Below are 23,761 nucleotides of genomic sequence, written 5' to 3'. Positions count from 1 at the left end.
ATCTAAGGTCTTAACTCTTACTCTGGCCTAATAGCTAAGGTCTTAGACTCATACTCTGGCCTAATGGTTAAGGTCTTAACTCTTACTCTGGCCTAATAGCTAAGGTCTTATCTCTTACTCTGGCCTAATAGCTAAGGTCTTAGACTCATACTCTGGCCTAATGGTTAAGGTCTTAACTCTTACTCTGGCCCAATAGCTAAAGTCTTAGACTCGTACTCTGGCCTAATGGTTAAGGACTTAACTCTTACTCTGGCCAAATAGCTAAGGTCTTAACCCTTACTCCAGCCTAATAGCTAAGGTCTTAGACTAATACTCTGGCCTAATGGTTAAGGTCTTAACTCTTACTCTGGCCTACTGGTTAAGATCTTAACTCTTACTCTGGCCTAATAGCTAAGGTCTTAACTCTTACTCTGGCCTAATAGCTAAGGTCTTAGACTCGTACTCTGGTCTAATTTGTTAAGGTCTTAACTCTTACTCTGGCCTACTGGTTAAGGTCTTAACTCTTACTCTGGCCTAATCGCTAAGAACTCAGACTCGTACTCTGGCCTAATGGTTAAGGTCTTAACTCTTACTCTGGCCTAATGGTTAAGGTCTTAACTCTTACTCTGGCCTAATAGCTAAGGTCTTAGACTCATACTCTGGCCTAATGGTTAAGGTCTTAACTCTTACTCTGGCATAATAGCTAAGGTCTTAACTCTTACTCTGGCCTAATAACTAAGGTCTTAGTCTTGTAGTCTGGCCTAATGGTTAAGGTATTAACTCTTACTCTGGCCTACTGGTTAAGGTCTTAACTCTTACTCTGGCCTAAAAGCTGAGGTCTTAGACTCGTACTCTGGCCTAATGGTTAAGGTCTTAACTCTTACTCTGGCCTACTGGTTAAGGTCTTAACTCTTACTCTGGCCTAATGGTTAAGGTCTTAACTCTTACTCTGGCCTACTGGTTAAGGTCTTAACTCTTACTCTGGCCTAATAGCTAAGGTCTTAGACTCGTACACTGGCCTAATGGTTAAGGTCTTAACTCTTACTCTGGCCTACTGGTTAAGGTCTTAACTCTAACTCTGGCCTAATAGCTAAGGTCTTAGACTTGTACTCTGGCCTAATGGTTAAGGTCCTAACTCTTACTTTGGCACCTACTGGTTAAGGTCTTAACTCTTACTCTGGCCTAATAGCTAAGGTCTTAGACTGGTACTATGGCCTACAGGTTAAGGTCTTAACTCTTACTCTGGCCTACTGGTTAAGGTCTTAACTCTTACTCTGGCCTCATAGCTAAGGTCTTAACTATTACTCTGGCCTAATAGCTAAGGTCTTAGACTCGTACTATGGCCTACAGGTTAAGGTCTTAACTCTTACTCTGGCCTACTGGTTAAGGTCTTAACTCTTGCTCTGGCCTAATAGCTAAGGTCTTAACTCTTACTCTGGCCTAATAGCTAAAGTCTTAGACTCGTACTATGGCCTACAGGTTAAGGTCTTAACTCTTACTCTGGCCTACTGGTTAAGGTCTTAACTCTTACTCTGGCCTCATATCTAAGGTCTTAACTCTTACTCTGGCCTAATAGCTAAGGTCTTAGACTCGTACTATGGCCTACAGGTTAAGGTCTTAACTCTTACTCTGGCCTACTGGTTAAGGTCTTAACTCTTTCTCTGGCCTCATATCTAAGGTCTTAACTCTTACTCTGGCCTAATAGCTAAGGTCTTAGACTCGTACTCTGGCCTTATTGCTAAGTTCTTATCTCTTACTCAGGTCTAATAGCTAAGGTCTTAACTCTTACTCTGGCCTAATAGCTAAGGTCTTAACTCTTACTCTGGCCTAATAGCTAAGGTCTTAGACTCGTACACTGGCCTAATGGTTAAAGTCTTAACTCTTACTCTGGCCTACTGGTTAAGGTCTTAACTCTTACTCTAGCCTACTGGTTAAGGTCTTAACTCTTACTCTGGCCTAATAGCTAAGGTCTTAGACTCGTACTCTGGCCTAATGGTTAAGGTCTTAACTCTTACTCTGGCCTACTGGTTAAGGTCTTAACTCTTACTCTGGCCTAATAGCTAAGAACTCAGACTTGTACTCTGGCCTAATGGTTAAGGTCTTAACTCTTACTCTGGCTACTGGTTAAGGTCTTGACTCTTACTCTGGACTAATGGTTAAGGTCTTAACTCTTACTCTGGCCTAATAGCTAAGGTCTTAACTCTTACTCTGGCCTAATAGCTAAGGTCTTATACTCGCACTCTGGCCTAATGGTTAAGGTCTTAACTCTTACTCTGGACTAATGGTTAAGGTCTTAACTCTTACTCTGGCCTACTGGTTAAGGTCTTAACTCTTACTCTGGCCTAATAGCTAAGGTCTTAGACTCGTACACTGGCCTAATGGTTAAGGTCTTAACTCTTACTCTGGACTACTGCTTAAGGTCTTAACTCTTACTATGGCCTACTGGTTAAGGTCTTAACTCTGGCTCTGACCTAATAGCTAAGGTCTTAGACTCGTACTCTGGCCTAATGGTTAAGGTCTTAACTCTTACTCTGGCCTACTGGTTAAGGTCTTAACTATTACTCTGGCCTAATGGCTAAGGTCTTAAGTCTTACTCTGGCCTAATAGCTAAGGTCTTAACTCTTACTCTGGCCTAATAGCTAAGGTCTTAGACTCGTACTCTGGCCTAATGGTTAAGGTCTTAACTCTAAATCTGGCCTAATAGCTAAGGTCTTAACTCTTACTCTGTCCCAATGGTTACAGTCTTAACTCTTACTCTGGCCTACTGGTTAAGGTCTTAACTCTTACTCTGGCCTAATAGCTAAGGTCTTAGACTCGTACACTGGCCTAATGGTTAAGGTCTTAACTTTTACTCTGGCCTACTGGTTAAGGTCTTAACTCTTACTCTGGCCTACTGGTTAAGGTCTTTACTCTTACTCTGGCCTAATAGCTAAGGTCTTAGACTTGTACTCTGGTCTAATGGTTAAGGTCTTAACTCTTACTCTGGCCTACTGGTTAAGGTCTTAACTCTTACTCTGGCCTAATAGCTAAGGTCTTAGACTCGTACTATGGCCTACAGGTTAAGGTCTTAACTCTTACTCTGGCCTACTGGTTAAGGTCTTAACTCTTACTCTGGCCTCATAGCTAAGGTCTTAACTCTTACTCTGGCCTAATAGCTAAGGTCTTAGACTCGTACTATGGCCTACAGGTTAAGGTCTTATCTCTTACTCTGGCCTACTGGTTAAGGTCTTAACTCTTACTCTGGCCTCATAGCTAAGGTCTTAACTCTTACTCTGGCCTAATAGCTAAGGTCTTAGACTTGTACTATGGCCTACAGGTTTAGGTCTTAACTCTTACTCTGGCCTACTGGTTAAGGTCTTAACTCTTACTCTGGCCTAATATCTAAGGTCTTAACTCTTACTCTGGCAAAATAGCTAAGGTCTAAGACTCGTACTATGGCCTACAGGTTAAGGTCTTAACTCTTACTCTGGCCTACTGGTTAAGGTCTTAACTCTTACTCTGGCCTCATATCTAAGGTGTTAACTCTTACTCTGGCCTAATAGCTAAGGTCTTAGACTCATACTCTGGCCTAATGGTTAAGGTCTTAACTCTTACTCTGGCCTAATAGCTAAGGTCTTAACTCTTACTCTGGCCTAATAGCTAAGGTCTTAGACTCGTACTCTGGCCTAATGGTTAAGGTCTTAACTCTTACTCTGGCCTAATAGCTAAAGTCTTAGACTCGTACTCTGGCCTAATGGTTAAGGTCTTAACTCTTACTCTGGCCAAATAGCTAAGGTCTTAACCCTTACTCCAGCCTAATAGCTAAGGTCTTAGACTAATACTCTGGCCTAATGGTTAAGGTCTTAATTCTTAATCTGGCCTACTGGTTCAGATCTTAACTCTTACTCTGGCCTAATAGCTAAGGTCTTAACTCTTACTCTGGCCTAATAGCTAAGGTCTTAGACTCGTACTCTGGCCTAATTTGTTAAGGTCTTAACTCTTACTCTGGCCTACTGGTTAAGGTCTTAACTCTTACTCTGGCCGAATAGCTAAGAACTCAGACTCGTACTCTAGCCTAATGGTTAAGGTCTTAACTCTTACTCTGGCCTAATAGCTAAGGTCTTAGACTCGTACTCTGGCCTACAGGTTAAGGTCTTAACTCTTACTCTGGACTACTGGTTAAGGTCTTAACTCTTACTCAGGCCTAATAGCTAAGGTCTTAGACTCGTACTCTGGCCTAATGGTTAAGGTCTTAACTCTTACTCTGGCATACTGGTTAAGGTCTTAACTCTTACTCTGGCCTACTGGTTAAGGTCTTAACTCTTACTCTGGCCTAAAAGCTGAGGTCTTAGACTCGTACTCTGGCCTAATGGTTAAGGTCTTAACTCTTACTCTGGCCTAAAGGTTAAGGTCTTAACTCTTATTCTGGCCTAATAGCTAAGGTCTTATACTTGCACTCTGGCCTAATGGTTAAGGTCTTAACTCTTACTCTGGCCTAATGGTTAAGGTCTTAACTCTTACTCTGGCCTACTGGTTAAGGTCTTAACTCTTACTCTGGCCTAAAAGCTAAGGTCTTAGACTCGTACACTGGCCTAATGGTTAAGGTCTTAACTCTTACTCTGGCCTACTGCTTAAGGTCTTAACTCTTACTCTGGCCTACTGGATAAGGTCTTAACTCTGGCTCTGGCCTAATAGCTAAGGTCTTAGACTCGTACTCTGGCCTAATGGTTAAGGTCTTAACTCTTACTCTGGCCTACTGGTTACGGTCTTAACTCTTACTCTGGCCTAATGGTTAAGGTCTTAAGTCTTACTCTGGCCTAATAGCTAAGGTCTTAACTCTTACTCTGGCCTAATAGCTAAGGTCTTAGACGCGTACTCTGGCCTAATGGTTAAGGTCTTAACTCTAACTCTGGCCTAATAGCTAAGGTCTTAACTCTTACTCTGGCCTACTGGTTAAGGTCTTAACTCTTACTCTGGCCTAATAGCTAAGGTCTTAGACTCGTACACTGGCCTAATGGTTAAGGTTTTAACTCTAACTCTGGCCTAATAGCTAAGGTCTTAACTCTTACTCTGTCCTATTGGTTACGGTCTTAACTCTGGCTCTGGCCTAATAGCTAAGGTCTTAGACTCGTACTCTGGCCTAATGGTTAAGGTCTTAACTCTTACTCTGGCCTACTGGTTAAGGTCTTAACTCTTACTCTGGCCTAATGGTTAAGGTCTTAAGTCTTACTCTGGCCTAATAGCTAAGATCTTAACTCTTACTCTGGCCTAATAGCTAAGGTCTTAGACTCGTACTCTGGCCTAATGGTTAAGGTCTTAACTCTAACTCTGGCCTAATAGCTAAGGTCTTAGACTAATACTCTGGCCTAATGGTTAAGGTCTTAACTCTTACTCTGGCCTACTGGTTAAGGTCTTAACTCTTACTCTGGCCTAATAGCTAAGGTCTTAACTCGTACTCTGGCCTAATAGCTAAGGTCTTAGACTCGTACTCTGGCCTAATGGTTAAGGTCTTAACTCTTACTCTGGCCTACTGGTTAAGGTCTTAACTCTTACTCTGGCCTAATAGCTAAGAACTCAGACTCGTACTCTGGCCTAATGGTTAAGGTCTTAACTCTTACACTGGCCTAATGGTTAAGGTCTTAACTCTTACTCTGGCCTAATAGCTAAGGTCTTAGACTCATACACTGGCCTACAGGTTAAGGTCTTAACTCTTACTCTGGACTACTGGTTAAGGTCTTAACTCTTACTCTGACCTAATAGCTAAGGTCTTAACACTTACTCTGGCCTAATAGCTAAGGTCTTAGACTCGTACTCTGGCCTAATGTTTAAGGTCTTAACTCTTACTCTGGCCTACTGGTTAAGGTCTTAACTCTTACTCTAGCCTACTGGTTAAGGTCTTAACTCTTACTCTGGCCTAAAAGCTAAGGTCTTAGACTCGTACTCTGGCCTAATGGTTAAGGTCTTAACTCTTACTCTGGCCTACTGGTTAAGGTCTTAACTCTTACTCTGGCCTAATAGCTAAGAACTCAGACTCGTACTCTGGCCTAATGGTTAAGGTCTTAACTCTTACTCTGGCCTACTGGTTAAGGTCTTGACTCTTACTCTGGACTAATGGTTAAGGTCTTAACTCTTACTCTGGCCTAATAGCTAAGGTCTTAACTCTTACTCTGGCCTAATAGCTAAGGTCTTATACTCGCACTCTCGCCTAATGGTTAAGGTCTTAACTCTTACTCTGGCCTAATGGTTAAGGTCTTAACTCTTACTCTGGCCTACTGGTTAAGGTCTTAACTCTTACTCTGGCCTAATAGCTAAGGTCTTAGACTCGTACACTGGCCTAATGGTTAAGGTCTTAACTCTTACTCTGGCCTACTGGTTAAGGTCTTAACTCTTACTCTGGCCTACTGGTTAAGGTCTTAACTCTGGCTCTGGCCTAATAGCTAAGGTCTTAGACTCGTACTCTGGCCTAATGGTTAAGGTCTTAACTCTTACTCTGGCCTACTGGTTAAGGTCTTAACTCTTACTCTGGCCTAATGGTTAAGGTCTTAAGTCTTACTCTGGCCTAATAGCTAAGGTCTTAACTCTAACTCTGGCCTAATAGCTAAGGTCTTAGACTCGTACTCTGGCCTAATGGTTAAGGTCTTAACTCTAACTCTGGCCTAATAGCTAAGGTCTTAACTCTTACTCTGTCCTAATGGTTACGGTCTTAACTCTTACTCTGGCCTACTGGTTAAGGTCTTAACTCTTACTCTGGCCTAATAGCTAAGGTCTTAGACTCGTACACTGGCCTAATGGTTAAGGTCTTAACTCTTACTCTGGCCTACTGGTTAAGGTCTTAACTCTTACTCTGGCCTACTGGTTAAGGTCTTTACTCTTACTCTGGCCTAAAAGCTAAGGTCTTAGACTTGTACTCTGGTCTAATGGTTAAGGTCTTAACTCTTACTCTGGCCTACTGGTTAAGGTCTTAACTCTTACTCTGGCCTAATAGCTAAGGTCTTAGACTCGTACTATGGCCTACAGGTTAAAGTCTTAACTCTTACTCTGGCCTACTGGTTAAGGTCTTAACTCTTACTCTGGCCTCATAGCTAAGGTCTTAACTCTTACTCTGGCCTAATAGCTAAGGTCTTAGACTCGTACTATGGCCTACAGGTTAAGGTCTTAACTCTTACTCTGGCCTACTGGTTAAGGTCTTAACTCTTACTCTGGCCTCATAGCTAAGGTCTTAACTCTTACTCTGGCCTAATAGCTAAGGTCTTAGACTCGTACTATGGCCTACAGGTTTAGGTCTTAACTCTTACTCTGGCCTACTGGTTAAGGTCTTAACTCTTACTCTGGCCTAATAGCTAAGGTCTTAACTCTTACTCTGGCAAAATAGCTAAGGTCTTAGACTCGTACTATGGCCTACAGGTTAAGGTCTAAACTCTTACTCTGGCCTACTGGTTAAGGTCTTAACTCTTACTCTGGCCTCATATCTAAGGTCTTAACTCTTACTCTGGCCTAATAGCTAAGGTCTTAGACTCATACTCTGGCCTAATGGTTAAGGTCTTAACTCTTACTCTGGCCTAATAGCTAAGGTCTTATCTCTTACTCTGGCCTAATAGCTAAGGTCTTAGACTCATACTCTGGCCTAATGGTTAAGGTCTTAACTCTTACTCTGGCCCAATAGCTAAAGTCTTAGACTCGTACTCTGGCCTAATGGTTAAGGACTTAACTCTTACTCTGGCCAAATAGCTAAGGTCTTAACCCTTACTCCAGCCTAATAGCTAAGGTCTTAGACTAATACTCTGGCCTAATGGTTAAGGTCTTAACTCTTACTCTGGCCTACTGGTTAAGATCTTAACTCTTACTCTGGCCTAATAGCTAAGGTCTTAACTCTTACTCTGGCCTAATAGCTAAGGTCTTAGACTCGTACTCTGGTCTAATTTGTTAAGGTCTTAACTCTTACTCTGGCCTACTGGTTAAGGTCTTAACTCTTACTCTGGCCTAATCGCTAAGAACTCAGACTCGTACTCTGGCCTAATGGTTAAGGTCTTAACTCTTACTCTGGCCTAATGGTTAAGGTCTTAACTCTTACTCTGGCCTAATAGCTAAGGTCTTAGACTCATACTCTGGCCTACAGGTTAAGGTCTTAACTCTTACTCTGGACTACTGGTTAAGGTCTTAACTCTTACTCAGGCCTAATAGCTAAGGTCTTAGACTCGTACTCTGGCCTAATGGTTAAGGTCTTAACTCTTACTCTGGCATACTGGTTAAGGTCTTAACTCTTACTCTGGCCTACTGGTTAAGGTCTTAACTCTTACTCTGGCCTAAAAGCTGAGGTCTTAGACTCGTACTCTGGCCTAATGGTTAAGGTCTTAACTCTTACTCTGGCCTAAAGGTTAAGGTCTTAACTCTTACTCTGGCCTAATAGCTAAGGTCTTAGACTCGTACTCTGACCTTATGGTTAAGGTCTTAACTCTCACTCTGGCCTACTGGTTAAGGTCTTAACTCTTACTCTGGCCTAATGGTTAAGTTCTTAACTCTTACTCTGGCCTAATAGCTAAGGTCTTAACTCTTACTCTGGCCTAATAGCTAAGGTCTTAGTCTCATACTCTGGCCAAATTTGTTAAGGTCTTATCTCTTACTCTGGCCTACTGGTTAAGGTCTTAACTCTCACTCTGGCCTAATAGCTAAGAACTCAGACTCGTACTCTGGCCTAATGGTTAAGGTCTTAACTCTTACTTTGGCCTAATGGTTAAGGTCTTAACTCTTACTCTGGCCTAATAGCTAAGGTCTTAGACTCGTACTCTGGCCTACAGGATAAGGTCTTAACTCTTACTCTGGACTACTGGTTAAGGTCTTAACTCTTACTCTGGCCTAATAGCTAAGGTCTTAGACTCGTACTCTGGCCTAATGGTTAAGGTCTTAACTCTTACTCTGGCATACTGGTTAAGGTCTTAACTCTTACTCTGGCCTACTGTTTAAGGTCTTAACTCTTACTCTGGCCTAAAAGCTGAGGTCTTAGACTCGTACTCTGGCCTAATGGTTAAGGTCTTAACTCTTACACTGGCCTACTGGTTAAGGTCTTAACTCTTACTCTGGCCTAATAGCTAAGGTCTTAGACTCGTACTCTGGCCTACAGGATATGGTCTTAACTCTTACTCTGGACTACTGGTTAAGGTCTTAACTCTTACTCTGGCCTAATAGCTAAGGTCTTAGACTCGTACTCTGGCCTAATGGTTAAGGTCTTAACTCTTACACTGGCCTACTGGTTAAGGTCTTAACTCTTACTCTGGCCTACTGGTTAAGGTCTTAACTCTTACTCTGGCCTAATGGTTAAGTTCTTAACTCTTACTCTGGCCTAATAGCTAAGGTCTTAGCTCTTACTCTGGCCTAATAGCTAAGGTCTTAGACTCGTACTCTGGCCTAATGGTTAAGGTCTTAATTCTAACTCTGGCCTAATAGCTAAGGTCGTAACTCTTACTCTGGCCTAATGGTTAAGGTCTTAACTCTCACTCTGGCCTACTGGTTAAGGTCTTAACTCTTACTCTGGCCTAATAGCTAAGGTCTTAGACTCGTACACTGGCCTAATGGTTAAGGTCTTAACTCTTACTCTGGCCTACTGGTTAAGGTCTTAACTCTTACTCTGGCCTACTAGTTAATGTCTTAACTCTTACTCCTGCCTAATAGCTAAGGTCTTAGACTTGTACTCTGGCCTAATGGTTAAGGTCTTAACTCTTACTCTGGCCTACTGGTTAAGGTCTTAACTCTTACTCTGGCCTAATAGCTAAGGTATTAGACTCGTACTATGGCCTACAGGTTAAGGTCTTAACTCTTACTCTGGCCTACTGGTTAAGGTCTTAACTCTTACTCTGGCCTCATAGCTAAGGTCTTAACTCTTACTCTGGCCTAATAGCTAAGGTCTTAGACTCGTACTATGGCCTACAGGTTAAGGTCTTAACTCTTACTCTGGCCTAATGGTTAAGGTCTTAACTCTTACTCTGGCCTAATAGCTAAGGTCTTAGACTCGTACTATGGCCTACAGGTTAAGGTCTTAACTCTTACTCTGGCCTCATATCTAAGGTCTTAACTCTTACTCTGGCCTAATAGCTAAGGTCTTAGACTCGTACTCTGGCCTTATTGCTAAGTTCTTATCTCTTACTCGGGCCTAATAGCTAAGGTCTTAACTCTTACTCTGGCCTAATAGCTAAGGTCTTAGACTCGTACACTGGCCTAATGGTTAAGGTCTTAACTCTTACTCTGGCCTACTGGTTAAGGTCTTAACTCTTACTCTGGCCTACTAGTTAATGTCTTAACTCTTACTCCTGCCTAATAGCTAAGGTCTTAGACTTGTACTCTGGCCTAATGGTTAAGGTCTTAACTCTTACTCTGGCCTACTGGTTAAGGTCTTAACTCTTACTCTGGCCTAATAGCTAAGGTATTAGACTCGTACTATGGCCTACAGGTTAAGGTCTTAACTCTTACTCTGGCCTACTGGTTAAGGTCTTAACTCTTACTCTGGCCTCATAGCTAAGGTCTTAACTCTTACTCTGGCCTAATAGCTAAGGTCTTAGACTCGTACTATGGCCTACAGGTTAAGGTCTTAACTCTTACTCTGGCCTAATGGTTAAGGTCTTAACTCTTACTCTGGCCTAATAGCTAAGGTCTTAGACTCGTACTATGGCCTACAGGTTAAGGTCTTAACTCTTACTCTGGCCTCATATCTAAGGTCTTAACTCTTACTCTGGCCTAATAGCTAAGGTCTTAGACTCGTACTCTGGCCTTATTGCTAAGTTCTTATCTCTTACTCGGGCCTAATAGCTAAGGTCTTAACTCTTACTCTGGCCTAATAGCTAAGGTCTTAAACTCATACTCTGGCCGAATGGTTAAGGTCTTAACTCTTACTCTGGCCTGATAGCTAAGGTCTTAGACTCTTACTCTGGCCTAATGGTTAAGGTCTTAACTCTTACTGTGGCCTAATAGCTAAGGTCTTATCTCTGACTCTGGCCTAATGGCTAAGGTCTTAGACTTGTACTCTGGCCTAATGGTTAAGGTCTTAACTCTTACTCTGGCCTAATAGCTAAGGTCTTAACTCTTACTCTGGCATAATAGCTAAGGTCTTAGACTCGTACTCTGGCCTAATGGTTAAGGTCTTAACTCTAACTCTGGCCTAATAGCTAAGGTCTTAACTCTTACTCTGGCTTACTGGTTAGGGTCTTAACACTTACTCTGGCCTAATAGCTAAGGTCTTAACTCTTACTCTGGCATAATAGCTAAGGTCTTAGACTCGTACTCTGGCCTAATGGTTAAGGTCTTAACTCTAACTCTGGCCTAATAGCTAAGGTCTTAACTCTTACTCTGGCTTACTGGTTAGGGTCTTAACACTTACTCTGGCCTAATAGCTAAGGTCTTAAATCTTACTCTAGCCTACTGGTTAAGGTCTTAACTCTTACTCTGGCCTAGTAGCTAAGGTCTTAGGCTCGTACTCTGGCCTAACGATTAAGGTCTTAACTCTTACTCTGGCCTAATAGCTAAGGTCTTAACTCTTACTCTGGCCTAATAGCTAAGGTCTTAGACTCGTACACTGGCCTAATGGTTAAGGTCTTAACTCTTACTCTGGACTACTGCTTAAGGTCTTAACTCTTACTATGGCCTACTGGTTAAGGTCTTAACTCTGGCTCTGACCTAATAGCTAAGGTCTTAGACTCGTACTCTGGCCTAATGGTTAAGGTCTTAACTCTTACTCTGGCCTACTGGTTAAGGTCTTAACTATTACTCTGGCCTAATGGCTAAGGTCTTAAGTCTTACTCTGGCCTAATAGCTAAGGTCTTAACTCTTACTCTGGCCTAATAGCTAAGGTCTTAGACTCGTACTCTGGCCTAATGGTTAAGGTCTTAACTCTAAATCTGGCCTAATAGCTAAGGTCTTAACTCTTACTCTGTCCCAATGGTTACAGTCTTAACTCTTACTCTGGCCTACTGGTTAAGGTCTTAACTCTTACTCTGGCCTAATAGCTAAGGTCTTAGACTCGTACACTGGCCTAATGGTTAAGGTCTTAACTTTTACTCTGGCCTACTGGTTAAGGTCTTAACTCTTACTCTGGCCTACTGGTTAAGGTCTTTACTCTTACTCTGGCCTAATAGCTAAGGTCTTAGACTTGTACTCTGGTCTAATGGTTAAGGTCTTAACTCTTACTCTGGCCTACTGGTTAAGGTCTTAACTCTTACTCTGGCCTAATAGCTAAGGTCTTAGACTCGTACTATGGCCTACAGGTTAAGGTCTTAACTCTTACTCTGGCCTACTGGTTAAGGTCTTAACTCTTACTCTGGCCTCATAGCTAAGGTCTTAACTCTTACTCTGGCCTAATAGCTAAGGTCTTAGACTCGTACTATGGCCTACAGGTTAAGGTCTTATCTCTTACTCTGGCCTACTGGTTAAGGTCTTAACTCTTACTCTGGCCTCATAGCTAAGGTCTTAACTCTTACTCTGGCCTAATAGCTAAGGTCTTAGACTTGTACTATGGCCTACAGGTTTAGGTCTTAACTCTTACTCTGGCCTACTGGTTAAGGTCTTAACTCTTACTCTGGCCTAATATCTAAGGTCTTAACTCTTACTCTGGCAAAATAGCTAAGGTCTTAGACTCGTACTATGGCCTACAGGTTAAGGTCTTAACTCTTACTCTGGCCTACTGGTTAAGGTCTTAACTCTTACTCTGGCCTCATATCTAAGGTGTTAACTCTTACTCTGGCCTAATAGCTAAGGTCTTAGACTCATACTCTGGCCTAATGGTTAAGGTCTTAACTCTTACTCTGGCCTAATAGCTAAGGTCTTAACTCTTACTCTGGCCTAATAGCTAAGGTCTTAGACTCGTACTCTGGCCTAATGGTTAAGGTCTTAACTCTTACTCTGGCCTAATAGCTAAAGTCTTAGACTCGTACTCTGGCCTAATGGTTAAGGTCTTAACTCTTACTCTGGCCAAATAGCTAAGGTCTTAACCCTTACTCCAGCCTAATAGCTAAGGTCTTAGACTAATACTCTGGCCTAATGGTTAAGGTCTTAACTCTTAATCTGGCCTACTGGTTCAGATCTTAACTCTTACTCTGGCCTAATAGCTAAGGTCTTAACTCTTACTCTGGCCTAATAGCTAAGGTCTTAGACTCGTACTCTGGCCTAATTTGTTAAGGTCTTAACTCTTACTCTGGCCTACTGGTTAAGGTCTTAACTCTTACTCTGGCCGAATAGCTAAGAACTCAGACTCGTACTCTAGCCTAATGGTTAAGGTCTTAACTCTTACTCTGGCCTAATAGCTAAGGTCTTAGACTCGTACTCTGGCCTACAGGTTAAGGTCTTAACTCTTACTCTGGACTACTGGTTAAGGTCTTAACTCTTACTCAGGCCTAATAGCTAAGGTCTTAGACTCGTACTCTGGCCTAATGGTTAAGGTCTTAACTCTTACTCTGGCATACTGGTTAAGGTCTTAACTCTTACTCTGGCCTACTGGTTAAGGTCTTAACTCTTACTCTGGCCTAAAAGCTGAGGTCTTAGACTCGTACTCTGGCCTAATGGTTAAGGTCTTAACTCTTACTCTGGCCTAAAGGTTAAGGTCTTAACTCTTACTCTGGCCTAATAGCTAAGGTCTTATACTTGCACTCTGGCCTAATGGTTAAGGTCTTAACTCTTACTCTGGCCTAATGGTTAAGGTCTTAACTCTTACTCTGGCCTACTGGTTAAGGTCTTAACTCTTACTCTGGCCTAAAAGCTAAGGTCTTAGACTCGTACACTGGCCTAATGGTTAAGGTCTTAACTCTTACTCTGGCCTACTGCTTAAGGTCTTAACTCTTACTCTGGCCTACTGGATAAGGTCTTAACTCTGGCTCTGGCCTAATAGCTAAGGTCTTAGACTCGTACTCTGGCCTAATGGTTAAGGTCTTAACTCTTACTCTGGCCTACTGGTTACGGTCTTAACTCTTACTCTGGCCTAATGGTTAAGGTCTTAAGTCTTACTCTGGCCTAATAGCTAAGGTCTTAACTCTTACTCTGGCCTAATAGCTAAGGTCTTAGACGCGTACTCTGGCCTAATGGTTAAGGTCTTAACTCTAACTCTGGCCTAATAGCTAAGGTCTTAACTCTTACTCTGGCCTACTGGTTAAGGTCTTAACTCTTACTCTGGCCTAATAGCTAAGGTCTTAGACTCGTACACTGGCCTAATGGTTAAGGTCTTAACTCTAACTCTGGCCTAATAGCTAAGGTCTTAACTCTTACTCTGTCCTATTGGTTACGGTCTTAACTCTGGCTCTGGCCTAATAGCTAAGGTCTTAGACTCGTATTCTGGCCTAATGGTTAAGGTCTTAACTCTTACTCTGGCCTACTGGTTAAGGTCTTAACTCTTACTCTGGCCTAATGGTTAAGGTCTTAAGTCTTACTCTGGCCTAATAGCTAAGATCTTAACTCTTACTCTGGCCTAATAGCTAAGGTCTTAGACTCGTACTCTGGCCTAATGGTTAAGGTCTTAACTCTAACTCTGGCCTAAAAGCTAAGGTCTTAGACTAATACTCTGGCCTAATGGTTAAGGTCTTAACTCTTACTCTGGCCTACTGGTTAAGGTCTTAACTCTTACTCTGGCCTAATAGCTAAGGTCTTAACTCGTACTCTGGCCTAATAGCTAAGGTCTTAGACTCGTACTCTGGCCTAATGGTTAAGGTCTTAACTCTTACTCTGGCCTACTGGTTAAGGTCTTAACTCTTACTCTGGCCTAATAGCTAAGAACTCAGACTCGTACTCTGGCCTAATGGTTAAGGTCTTAACTCTTACACTGGCCTAATGGTTAAGGTCTTAACTCTTACTCTGGCCTAATAGCTAAGGTCTTAGACTCATACACTGGCCTACAGGTTAAGGTCTTAACTCTTACTCTGGACTACTGGTTAAGGTCTTAACTCTTACTCTGACCTAATAGCTAAGGTCTTAACTCTTACTCTGGCCTAATAGCTAAGGTCTTAGACTCGTACTCTGGCCTAATGTTTAAGGTCTTAACTCTTACTCTGGCCTACTGGTTAAGGTCTTAACTCTTACTCTAGCCTACTGGTTAAGGTCTTAACTCTTACTCTGGCCTAAAAGCTAAGGTCTTAGACTCGTACTCTGGCCTAATGGTTAAGGTCTTAACTCTTACTCTGGCCTACTGGTTAAGGTCTTAACTCTTACTCTGGCCTAATAGCTAAGAACTCAGACTCGTACTCTGGCCTAATGGTTAAGGTCTTAACTCTTACTCTGGCCTACTGGTTAAGGTCTTGACTCTTACTCTGGACTAATGGTTAAGGTCTTAACTCTTACTCTGGCCTAATAGCTAAGGTCTTAACTCTTACTCTGGCCTAATAGCTAAGGTCTTATACTCGCACTCTCGCCTAATGGTTAAGGTCTTAACTCTTACTCTGGCCTAATGGTTAAGGTCTTAACTCTTACTCTGGCCTACTGGTTAAGGTCTTAACTCTTACTCTGGCCTAATAGCTAAGGTCTTAGACTCGTACACTGGCCTAATGGTTAAGGTCTTAACTCTTACTCTGGCCTACTGGTTAAGGTCTTAACTCTTACTCTGGCCTACTGGTTAAGGTCTTAACTCTGGCTCTGGCCTAATAGCTAAGGTCTTAGACTCGTACTCTGGCCTAATGGTTAAGGTCTTAACTCTTACTCTGGCCTACTGGTTAAGGTCTTAACTCTTACTCTGGCCTAATGGTTAAGGTCTTAAGTCTTACTCTGGCCTAATAGCTAAGGTCTTAACTCTAACTCTGGCCTAATAGCTAAGGTCTTAGACTCGTACTCTGGCCTAATGGTTAAGGTCTTAACTCTAACTCTGGCCTAATAGCTAAGGTCTTAACTCTTACTCTGTCCTAATGGTTACGGTCTTAACTCTTACTCTGGCCTACTGGTTAAGGTCTTAACTCTTACTCTGGCCTAATAGCTAAGGTCTTAGACTCGTACACTGGCCTAATGGTTAAGGTCTTAACTCTTACTCTGGCCTACTGGTTAAGGTCTTAACTCTTACTCTGGCCTACTGGTTAAGGTCTTTACTCTTACTCTGGCCTAAAAGCTAAGGTCTTAGACTTGTACTCTGGTCTAATGGTTAAGGTCTTAACTCTTACTCTGGCCTACTGGTTAAGGTCTTAACTCTTACTCTGGCCTAATAGCTAAGGTCTTAGACTCGTACTATGGCCTACAGGTTAAAGTCTTAACTCTTACTCTGGCCTACTGGTTAAGGTCTTAACTCTTACTCTGGCCTCATAGCTAAGGTCTTAACTCTTACTCTGGCCTAATAGCTAAGGTCTTAGACTCGTACTATGGCCTACAGGTTAAGGTCTTAACTCTTACTCTGGCCTACTGGTTAAGGTCTTAACTCTTACTCTGGCCTCATAGCTAAGGTCTTAACTCTTACTCTGGCCTAATAGCTAAGGTCTTAGACTCGTACTATGGCCTACAGGTTTAGGTCTTAACTCTTACTCTGGCCTACTGGTTAAGGTCTTAACTCTTACTCTGGCCTAATAGCTAAGGTCTTAACTCTTACTCTGGCAAAATAGCTAAGGTCTTAGACTCGTACTATGGCCTACAGGTTAAGGTCTAAACTCTTACTCTGGCCTACTGGTTAAGGTCCTAACTCTTACTCTGGCCTCATATCTAAGGTCTTAACTCTTACTCTGGCCTAATAGCTAAGGTCTTAGACTCATACTCTGGCCTAATGGTTAAGGTCTTAACTCTTACTCTGGCCTAATAGCTAAGGTCTTATCTCTTACTCTGGCCTAATAGCTAAGGTCTTAGACTCATACTCTGGCCTAATGGTTAAGGTCTTAACTCTTACTCTGGCCCAATAGCTAAAGTCTTAGACTCGTACTCTGGCCTAATGGTTAAGGACTTAACTCTTACTCTGGCCAAATAGCTAAGGTCTTAACCCTTACTCCAGCCTAATAGCTAAGGTCTTAGACTAATACTCTGGCCTAATGGTTAAGGTCTTAACTCTTACTCTGGCCTACTGGTTAAGATCTTAACTCTTACTCTGGCCTAATAGCTAAGGTCTTAACTCTTACTCTGGCCTAATAGCTAAGGTCTTAGACTCGTACTCTGGTCTAATTTGTTAAGGTCTTAACTCTTACTCTGGCCTACTGGTTAAGGTCTTAACTCTTACTCTGGCCTAATCGCTAAGAACTCAGACTCGTACTCTGGCCTAATGGTTAAGATCTTAACTCTTACTCTGGCCTAATGGTTAAGGTCTTAACTCTTACTCTGGCCTAATAGCTAAGGTCTTAGACTCATACTCTGGCCTACAGGTTAAGGTCTTAACTCTTACTCTGGACTACTGGTTAAGGTCTTAACTCTTACTCAGGCCTAATAGCTAAGGTCTTAGACTCGTACTCTGGCCTAATGGTTAAGGTCTTAACTCTTACTCTGGCATACTGGTTAAGGTCTTAACTCTTACTCTGGCCTACTGGTTAAGGTCTTAACTCTTACTCTGGCCTAAAAGCTGAGGTCTTAGACTCGTAATCTGGCCTAATGGTTAAGGTCTTAACTCTTACTCTGGCCTAAAGGTTAAGGTCTTAACTCTTACTCTGGCCTAATAGCTAAGGTCTTAGACTCGTACTCTGACCTTATGGTTAAGGTCTTAACTCTCACTCTGGCCTACTGGTTAAGGTCTTAACTCTTACTCTGGCCTAATGGTTAAGTTCTTAACTCTTACTCTGGCATAATAGCTAAGGTCTTAACTCTTACTCTGGCCTAATAGCTAAGGTCTTAGTCTCATACTCTGGCCTAATTTGTTAAGGTCTTATCTCTTACTCTGGCCTACTGGTTAAGGTCTTAACTCTCACTCTGGCCTAATAGCTAAGAACTCAGACTCGTACTCTGGCCTAATGGTTAAGGTCTTAACTCTTACTTTGGCCTAATGGTTAAGGTCTTAACTCTTACTCTGGCCTAATAGCTAAGGTCTTAGACTCGTACTCTGGCCTACAGGATAAGGTCTTAACTCTTACTCTGGACTACTGGTTAAGGTCTTAACTCTTACTCTGGCCTAATAGCTAAGGTCTTAGACTCGTACTCTGGCCTAATGGTTAAGGTCTTAACTCTTACTCTGGCATACTGGTTAAGGTCTTAACTCTTACTCTGGCCTACTGTTTAAGGTCTTAACTCTTACTCTGGCCTAAAAGCTGAGGTCTTAGACTCGTACTCTGGCCTAATGGTTAAGGTCTTAACTCTTACACTGGCCTACTGGTTAAGGTCTTAACTCTTACTCTGGCCTAATAGCTAAGGTCTTAGACTCGTACTCTGGCCTACAGGATATGGTCTTAACTCTTACTCTGGACTACTGGTTAAGGTCTTAACTCTTACTCTGGCCTAATAGCTAAGGTCTTAGACTCGTACTCTGGCCTAATGGTTAAGGTCTTAACTCTTACACTGGCCTACTGGTTAAGGTCTTAACTCTTACTCTGGCCTACTGGTTAAGGTCTTAACTCTTACTCTGGCCTAATGGTTAAGTTCTTAACTCTTACTCTGGCCTAATAGCTAAGGTCTTAGCTCTTACTCTGGCCTAATAGCTAAGGTCTTAGACTCGTACTCTGGCCTAATGGTTAAGGTCTTAATTCTAACTCTGGCCTAATAGCTAAGGTCGTAACTCTTACTCTGGCCTAATGGTTAAGGTCTTAACTCTCACTGGCCTACTGGTTAAGGTCTTAACTCTTACTCTGGCCTAATAGCTAAGGTCTTAGACTCGTACACTGGCCTAATGGTTAAGGTCTTAACTCTTACTCTGGCCTACTGGTTAAGGTCTTAACTCTTACTCTGGCCTACTAGTTAATGTCTTAACTCTTACTCTGGCCTAATAGCTAAGGTCTTAGACTTGTACTCTGGCCTAATGGTTAAGGTCTTAACTCTTACTCTGGCCTACTGGTTAAGGTCTTAACTCTTACTCTGGCCTAATAGCTAAGGTATTAGACTCGTACTATGGCCTACAGGTTAAGGTCTTAACTCTTACTCTGGCCTACTGGTTAAGGTCTTAACTCTTACTCTGGCCTCATAGCTAAGGTCTTAACTCTTACTCTGGCCTAATTGCTAAGGTCTTAGACTCGTACTATGGCCTACAGGTTAAGGTCTTAACTCTTACTCTGGCCTAATGGTTAAGGTCTTAACTCTTACTCTGGCCTAATAGCTAAGGTCTTAGACTCGTACTATGGCCTACAGGTTAAGGTCTTAACTCTTACTCTGGCCTCATATCTAAGGTCTTAACTCTTACTCTGGCCTAATAGCTAAGGTCTTAGACTCGTACTCTGGCCTTATTGCTAAGTTCTTATCTCTTACTCGGGCCTAATAGCTAAGGTCTTAACTCTTACTCTGGCCTAATAGCTAAGGTCTTAAACTCATACTCTGGCCGAATCGTTAAGGTCTTAACTCTTACTCTGGCCTGATAGCTAAGGTCTTAGACTCGTACTCTGGCCTAATGGTTAAGGTCTTAACTCTTACTGTGGCCTAATAGCTAAGGTCTTATCTCTGACTCTGGCCTAATGGCTAAGGTCTTAGACTTGTACTCTGGCCTAATGGTTAAGGTCTTAACTCTTACTCTGGCCTAATAGCTAAGGTCTTAACTCTTACTCTGGCATAATAGCTAAGGTCTTAGACTCGTACTCTGGCCTAATGGTTAAGGTCTTAACTTTAACTCTGGCCTAATAGCTAAGGTCTTAACTCTTACTCTGGCTTACTGGTTAGGGTCTTAACACTTACTCTGGCCTAATAGCTAAGGTCTTAACTCTTACTCTGGCATAATATCTAAGGTCTTAGACTCGTACTCTGGCCTAATGGTTAAGGTCTTAACTCTAACTCTGGCCTAATAGCTAAGGTCTTAACTCTTACTCTGGCTTACTGGTTAGGGTCTTAACACTTACTCTGGCCTAATAGCTAAGGTCTTAAATCTTACTCTAGCCTACTGGTTAAGGTCTTAACTCTTACTCTGGCCTAGTAGCTAAGGTCTTAGGCTCGTACTCTGGCCTAACGATTAAGGTCTTAACTCTTACTCTGGCCTCATAGCTAAGGTCTTAACTCTTACTCTGGCCTAATCGTTAAGGTCTTAACTCTTACTCTGGCCTAATAGCTAAGGTCTTAACACTTACTCTGGCCTAATAGCTAAGGTCTTAGACTCGTACTATGGCCTACAGGTTAATGTCTTTACTCTTACTCTGGTCTACTGGTTAAGGTCTTAACTCTTACTCTGGACTACTGGTTAAGGTCTTAAATTTTACTCTGGCCTAATAGCTAAGGTGTTAGACTCATACTCTGGCCTACAGGTTAAGGTCTTAACTTTTACTCTGGCCTACTGGTTAAGGTCATAACTCTTACTCTGGCATAATAGCTAAGGTCTTAGACTCGTACTCTGGCCTAATGGTTACGGTCTTAACTCTTACTCTAGCCTAATAGCTAAGGTCTTAACTCTTACTTTGGCCTAATAGCTAAGGTCTTAGACTCGTACTATGGCCTACAGGTTAAGGTCTTAACTCTTACTCTGGCCTACTGTTTAAGGTCTTAACTCTTACTCTGGCCTAATAGCTAAGGTCTTAGACTCGTACTATGGCCCAATGGTTAAGGTCTTAACTCTTACTCTGGCCTAATATCTAAGGTCTTAACTCTTACTCTGGCCTAATAGCTAAGGTCTTAGACTCGTACTCTTGCCTAATTGTTAAGGTCTTAACTCTTACTCTGGCCTACTGGTTAAGGTCTTAACTCTTACTCTGGCCTAATAGCTAAGGTCTTAGACTCGTACTCTGGCCTAATGGTTAAGGTCTTAACTCTTACTCTGGCATAATAGCTAAGGTCTTAACTCTTACTCTGACCTAATAACTAAGGTCTTAGACTCGTACTCTGGCCTAATGGTTAAGGTCTTAACTCTTACTCTGGCCTACTGGTTAAGGTCTTAACTCTTACTCTGGCCTAATGGTTAAGGTCTTAACTCTTACTCTGGCCTAATAGCTAAGGTCTTAGACTCATACTCTGGCCTACAGGTTAAGGTCTTAACTCTTACTCTGGACTACTGGTTAAGGTCTTAACTCTTACTCTGGCCTAATAGCTAAGGTCTTAGACTCGTACTCTGGCCTAATGGTTAAGGTCTTAACTCTTACTCTGGCCTACTGGTTAAGGTCTTAACTCTTACTCTGGCCTAAAAGCTGAGGTCTTAGACTCGTACTCTGGCCTAATGTTTAAGGTCTTAACTCTTACTCTGGCCTACTGGTTAAGGTCTTAACTCTTACTCTGGCCTAATGGTTAAGGTCTTAACTCTTACTCTGGCCTACTGGTTAAGGTCTTAACTCTTACTCTGGCCTAATAGCTAAGGTCTTAGACTCGTACACTGGCCTAATGGTTAAGGTCTTAACTCTTACTCTGGCCTACTGGTTAAGGTCTTAACTCTTACTCTGACCTAATAGCTAAGGTATTAGACTTGTACTCTGGCCTAATGGTTAAGGTCTTAACTCTTACTCTGGCCTACTGGTTAAGGTCTTAACTCTTACTCTGGCCTAATAGCTAAGGTCTTAGACTGGTACTAAGGCCTACAGGTTAAGGTCTTAACTCTTACTCTGGCCTACTGGTTAAGGTCTTAACTCTTACTCTGGCCCCATAGCTAAGGTCTTAACTATTACTCTGGCCTAATAGCTAAGGTCTTAGACTCGTACTATGGCCTACAGGTTAAGGTCTTAACTCTTACTCTGGCCTACTGGTTAAGGTCTTAACTCTTGCTCTGGCCTAATAGCTAAGGTCTTAACTCTTACTCTGGCCTAATAGCTAAGGTCTTAGACTCGTACTCTGGCCTTATTGCTAAGTTCTTATCTCTTACTCAGGTCTAATAGCTAAGGTCTTAACTCTTACTCTGGCCCAATAGCTAAGGTCTTAAACTCATACTCTGGCCGAATGGTTAAGGTCTTAACTCTTACTCTGGCCTGATAGCTAAGGTCTTAGACTCGTACTCTGGCCTAATGGTTAAGGTCTTAACTCTTACTGTGGCCTAATAGCTAAGGTCTTATCTCTGACTCTGGCCTAATAGATACTGTCTTAGACTCGTACTCTGGCCTAATGGTTAAGGTCTTAACTCTAACTCTGGCCTAATAGCTAAGGTCTTACATCTTACTCTAGCCTACTGGTTAAGGTCTTAACTCTTACTCTGGCCTAGTAGCTAAGGTCTTAGGCTCGTACTCTGGCCTAACGTTTATTGTCTTAACTCTTACTCTGGCCTAATAGCTAAGGTCTTAACACTTACTCTGGCCTAATAGCTAAGGTCTTAGACTCGTACTATGGCCTACAGGTTAATGTCTTTACTCTTACTCTGGTCTACTGGTTAAGGTCTTAACTCTTATTCTGGACTACTGGTTAAGGTCTTACATTTTACTCTGGCCTAATAGCTAAGGTGTTAGACTCATACTCTGGCCTACAGGTTAAGGTCTTAACTTTTACTCTGGCCTACTGGTTAAGGTCATAACTCTTACTCTGGCATAATAGCTAAGGTCTTAGACTCATACTCTGGCCTAATGGTTAAGGTCTTAACTCTTACTCTAGCCTAATAGCTAAGGTCTTAACTCTTAAACTGGCCTAATAGCTAAGGTCTTAGACTCGTACTATGGCCTAATGGTTAAGGTCTTAACTCTTACTCTAGCCTAATAGCTAAGGTCTTAACTCTTACTCTGGCCTAATAGCTAAGGTCTTAGACTCATACTCTGGCCTACAGGTTAAGGTCTTAACTCTTACTCTGGACTACTGGTTAAGGTCTTAACTCTTACTCTGGCCTAATAGCTAAGGTCTTAGACTCGTACTCTGGCCTAATGGTTAAGGTCTTAACTCTTACTCTGGCATAATAGCTAAGGTCTTAACTCTTACTCTGGCCTAATAACTAAGGTCTTAGACTTGTAGTCTGGCCTAATGGTTAAGGTCTTAACTCTTACTCTGGCCTACTGGTTAAGGTCTTAACTCTTACTCTGGCCTAAAAGCTGAGGTCTTAGACTCGTACTCTGGCCTAATGGTTAAGGTCTTAACTCTTACTCTGGTCTACTGGTTAAGGTCTTAACTCTTACTCTGGCCTAATGGTTAAGGTCTTAACTCTTACTCTGGCCTACTGGTTAAGGTCTTAACTCTTACTCTGGCCTAATAGCTAAGGTCTTAGACTCGTACACTGGCCTAATGGTTAAGGTCTTAACTCTTACTCTGGCCTACTGGTTAAGGTCTTAACTCTAACTCTGGCCTAATAGCTAAGGTCTTAGACTTGTACTCTGGCCTAATGGTTAAGGTCTTAACTCTTACTTTGGCGCCTACTGGTTAAGGTCTTAACTCTTACTCTGGCCTAATAGCTAAGGTCTTAGACTGGTACTATGGCCTACAGGTTAAGGTCTTAACTCTTACTCTGGCCTACTGGTTAAGGTCTTAACTCTTACTCTGGCCTCATAGCTAAGGTCTTAACTATTACTCTGGCCTAATAGCTAAGGTCTTAGACTCGTACTATGGCCTACAGGTTAAGGTCTTAACTCTTACTCTGGCCTACTGGTTAAGGTCTTAACTCTTGCTCTGGCCTAATAGCTAAGGTCTTAACTCTTACTCTGGCCTAATAGCTAAAGTCTTAGACTCGTACTATGGCCTACAGGTTAAGGTCTTAACTCTTACTCTGGCCTACTGGTTAAGGTCTTAACTCTTACTCTGGCCTCATATCTAAGGTCTTAACTCTTACTCTGGCCTAATAGCTAAGGTCTTAGACTCGTACTATGGCCTACAGGTTAAGGTCTTAACTCTTACTCTGGCCTACTGGTTAAGGTCTTAACTCTTACTCTGGCCT

The sequence above is a fragment of the Triturus cristatus genome, chromosome 8, assembly GCF_964204655.1.
Source record: "Triturus cristatus chromosome 8, aTriCri1.1, whole genome shotgun sequence".
Classification (NCBI taxonomy): domain Eukaryota; kingdom Metazoa; phylum Chordata; class Amphibia; order Caudata; family Salamandridae; genus Triturus; species Triturus cristatus.
The sequence above is the reverse complement of the archived record's forward strand: the minus strand, read 5'-3'. Positions refer to the sequence as shown.